Source organism: Triticum urartu, chromosome 6A, assembly GCF_056163025.1.
Source record: "Triticum urartu cultivar PI428250 chromosome 6A, HENAU_Tu73, whole genome shotgun sequence".
Classification (NCBI taxonomy): Eukaryota; Viridiplantae; Streptophyta; class Magnoliopsida; order Poales; family Poaceae; genus Triticum; species Triticum urartu.
This window is the reverse complement of record NC_141878.1, coordinates 20,025,467-20,030,196: the sequence shown is the minus strand read 5'-3', so window position 1 is coordinate 20,030,196 and position 4,730 is coordinate 20,025,467.

The window sequence follows — 4,730 nt, the reverse complement described above, 5'->3', positions numbered from 1 at the left end:
CTTGTGAAAGTGTTCGGACTTCTCATGCCGTATTATGGGGTGCTTGAGCCCCTGGCGTATTGACCGTACCAAAGTGTACGGATGCTAAATGTCATAACTGAACATATGTATTGAAAAAAGAAATGAATAGAGAATGCGATAATACGCTGAAGCTAAGCATTGTTTATTTTGAAAAGACTGATGTAAAAGCAGAACGATACAAATAGTGCGGTAAGCAAGAGATGGGACTATTTGACATGTCCCCCTCCAAGGGCGAGCTGCGAGACGGTATGTAAGGCAGGTATTTTGCTCGTTATAGAGACCACCTGGGAATTTGACGTAGCTTTCTGCCTCCTTGGTTGTTGCATCGTGTGTTCGGCGATTGTGCTGCCGGACAGGCCTTCCGAAGAGTGGAGTCCTGAAAGTAGGAAAAAATGACAAAATCGGGAGCCCCTAGTGCAGTTGAGCCGCATTTTTGGGCGTGCCATGGTCGTGCCCCTCCCCCTGTGCCCATGGTATTTTCAGAGCGTAGCTATGTACGCATAGTACTGATTTCGCAGTTTCGCGAGGGCTGGGGTTGGGGCCACATTGCTACGCTTGCTCGGAACGTGCTAGGCGGTCTTGTTGTAGGTTACTCCGGGCGCGCTTGACGGTGTCCGGACGTTTAATAGCCGGACTGGAGAATTTCCTTGAGAGGCTGCTTTGTACTTCCGCTGCGAGGGCCGCCGTATGCTCCTCCATTCGGAGAGAGCGTTCGGTGTTTCCATTGACCGTAATGACTCCTCGAGGGCCTGGCATCTTGAGCTTGAGGTATGCGTAGTGCGGCACCGCATTGAACTTTGCAAATGCGGTTCGTCCGAGCAGTGCTTGATAGCCACTGCGGAACGGGACTATGTCGAAGATTAACTCCTCGCTTCGGAAATTATTCGGGGATCCGAAGACCACTTCAAGTGTAACTGAGCCTGTACAGTTGGCCTCTACACCTGGTATGACGCCTTTAAAGGTCGTTTTTGTGGGTTTAATTCTTGAGCGATCTATGCCCATTTTCCGCACTGTATCCTGATAAAGCAGGTTCAGGCTATTGCCACCGTCCATAAGGACTCTAGTGAGGTGAAATCCGTCAATGATTGGGTCTAGAACCAATGCGACGAATCCTCCATGGTGGATGCTAGTGGGGTGGTCCCTTCGATCAAAAGTGATCGGGCAGGAGGACCATGGGTTGAACTTTGGGGCGACTGGCTCCAACGCGTATACGTCCCTGAGCGCACGCTTCCGCTCCCTTTTGGGGATGTGGGTTGCATATATCATGTTCACCGTCCACACTTGTGGGGGGAAGCCCTTGTGTCCACTATTGTTCGGCGGCCGGGGCTCCTCCTCCTCGTCGCTGTGCAGCCCCTTGTCTCTGTTTTCGGCTTTTAACTTGCCGGCCTGCTTGAACACCCAACAATCCCTGTTGGTGTGATTGGCTGGTTTTTCGGGAGTGCCATGTATCTGGCACGAGCGATCGAGTATACGGTCCAAACTGGACGGGCCCGGAGTGTTCCTTTTGAATGGCTTTTTTTGTTGACCGGGTTTAGAGCCTCTGAATCCGGCATTAACTGTCGTATCTTCAGCGTTGTCGCTGTTAATGCGGCGCTTGTGCTTGTTGCGACGTGACCTGCCATTGCTGTCCTTGGTATCCGAATTACCAGGGCTCTTGGTCATGTTATTGCTACGAGCCAGCCAGCTGTCTTCTCCCGCGCAAAAGCGGGTCATGAGTGTCGTGAGGGCCGCCATAGATTTTGGCTTTTCCTGTCCAAGGTTCCGGGCAAGCCACTCATCACGGATGTTATGCTTGAAGGCTGCTAGGGCCTCTGCGTCCGGACAGTCGATGATTTGATTTTTCTTGGTTAGGAACCATGTCCAGAATTGTCTGGCAGATTCTTCTGGCTACTGAATTATGTGGCTTAGGTCATCGGCGTCTGGTGGTCGCACATAGGTGCCCTGGAAATTGTCGAGGAATGCGGCTTCCAGGTCCTCCCAACAACCAATTGATTCTGCTGGCAGGCTGTTAAGCCAATGCCGAGCTGGTCCTTTAAGCTTGAGTGGGAGGTATTTGATGGCGTGTAGATCATCGCCACGGGCCATGTGGATATGAAGGAGATAGTCCTCGATCCATACCGCAGGATCTGTTGTGCCATCGTATGATTCAATGTTTACGGGTTTGAAACCCTCTGGGATTTGATGATCCATTACTTCATCTGTGAAGCATAGTGGGTGTGCGGCACCTCTGTACTGGGCTATATCACGACGTAGCTCAAATGAGCTTTGTCTGCTGTGTTCGGCCCGGCCGGATTTACTGTATCCGGTGTGATGGTTATCGTCTCATGTCGTGGGGAGCTCGCGCGATCCGTAGATCAATCTTGTTTGCCTTGCCCTGTCCTCCAACATATCTCGCAGGTCTAGCGCATTTCCCCGTGCCTTGGTATTTTTTGAGCGACGCCGGGGTGCGGCTTGAGTGGAGGGCCGGGAGGCCTCTCTGTCGCGGCCGCGAGGTGGCCGGTCAGCCGCATCATGTGCTGGTGATGTAGGTTTAAGTGCTTCCTCCTCTAATCGGGGTAGCAACCTGCGCGTTGGGTAGCTCTTGGAGGGGCGTTTGAGTTCGTATTCCTCGGCCGCAAGGACTTCCGTCCATCTGTCGGCTAGCAAGTCTTGATCAACTCTAAGCTATTGCTGTTTTTTCTTAAGGCTACTCGCCGTGGCCATAAGCCTGCGCTTAAAGCGCTCTTGTTCGACGGGATCCTCATGCACGACAAATTCGTCATCGCCGAGGCTTACCTCGTCTTCAGAGGGAGGCATGTAATTATCATCCTCTTCCTCTCTGTCTGCCGCTCTCTCAGGGGGGCTGGCTTCTCCATCCTCCTGCGCTGAATCTTGCTGGAGGGAGTTGTCTTCGGCACTGTCCGGGGTGTTATTATCTCCCGTGCCGGTATCACCGTTTTTGCTTTGGCGGGACTTAGAGCAGCGCCGCTGACGCCGGCGCTTGGGTTGCTTCTTGGAGGGGTCATCCCCTGTTGTTCCGTCGTCATTGCCTTCTTTGGGTGTATCCACCATATATATGTCATATGACGAGGTGGCTTTCCAGTGCCCTATAGGCGCTGGTTCATGTTCGTCTCCTACATCATCGTCCATATCGTCGATGTCTTCGGAGTTGAAGTCTAGCATGTCGGTTAAATCATCGACAGTGGCTACAAAGTGGGTGGTGGGTGGGCGTCGAATTTCTTCGTCGTCCGCATCCCAATTCTGTTGGCCACAATCCGGCCAGGGCTCTCCTGACAAAGAGAGAGACCTTAGTGAATTCAGAATGTCGCCGAAGGGCGAGTGCTGAAAGATATCCGCGGCGGTGAATTCCATGATCGGCGCCCAATCGGATTCGATTGGCAAGGGCGCGGAGGGTTCGGAGTCCGGAGAAGAATCCGGCACCTTGGAGTCACGGGCTTCGCAGAGGATAAGGCTGGTGTTCGGCTCGATCGCCGTTGAGACTGCAGCCCCCGAGGCGGTGTCTAGCCACCCGTCCTCGATCGGCGTAGTTGGCTCCGAGCTAAGGGTCAGAGCTGATGTGGGCGCGGCCTCCAGGGCACTGTTCGGCGGCAGAGCTAGGTCATACCCATCGTGACAGTGTGGCGCGGTCGGCTGTGGCTCGAATCCGTCGAAGATCAAGTCTCTGCGGATGTCAGCCGTGTAGTTCAAACTTCCAAATCTGACCTGGTGGCTAGGGGCGTAGCTTTCAATCTGCTCCAGTTGGCCAAGCGAATTAGCCCGCAGTGCAAAGCCGCCGAATACGAAGATCTGTCCGGGAGAAAGGTCTCACCCTGAACCGCATCGTTGTTGATGATCGGAGGAGCCATCAGGCCTACAGATGACGACATAGAGGAACTCTCAATGAAAGCACCATTGTCGGTGTCAAAACCGGCGGATCTCGGGTAGGGGGTCCCGAACTGTGCGTCTAGGCGGATGGTAACAGGAGACAGGGGACACAATGTTTTTACACAGGTTTGGGCCCTCTCGATGGAGGTAAAACCCTACTCCTGCTTGATTAATATTGATGATATGGGTAGTACAAGAGTAGATCTACCACGAGATCAGAGAGGCTAAACCCTAGAAGCTAGCCTATGGTATGATTGTTGTTCTTCCTATTGACTAAAACTCTCCGGTTTATATAGACACCGGAGAGGGCTAGGGTTACACAGAGTCGGTTACAATGGAAGGATATCTACATATCCATATCGCCAAGCTTGCCTTCCACGCGAAGGAAAGTCCCATCCAGACACGGGACGAAGTCTTCAATCTTGTATCTTCATAGTCCAAGAGTCCGGCCAAAGGTTGTAGTCCGGCTGTCCGGACACCCCCTAATCCAGGACTCCCTCACCGAGGCTTATGGAGGACACCATGCTGGAGATAGAACTGCACATAAGGTATCGCAATCTGGTTTTTATTGGCCTACTCTTTTCAAAGATGCCCGTAAGTTTGTGTTGTCTTGTGATGAATGTCAAAGAATTGGTAATATTGGTAGACGTCAAGAGATGCCTATGAACTATTCACTTGTTATTGAACCATTTGATGTTTGGGGCTTTGATTATATGGGACCGTTTCCTACTTCTAATGGGTATACACATATTTTAGTTGCTTTTGATTACGTTACTAAGTGGGTAGAAGCTATTCCAACTAGTAGTGCTGATCATAATACTTCTATTAAGATGCTTAAAGAAGTT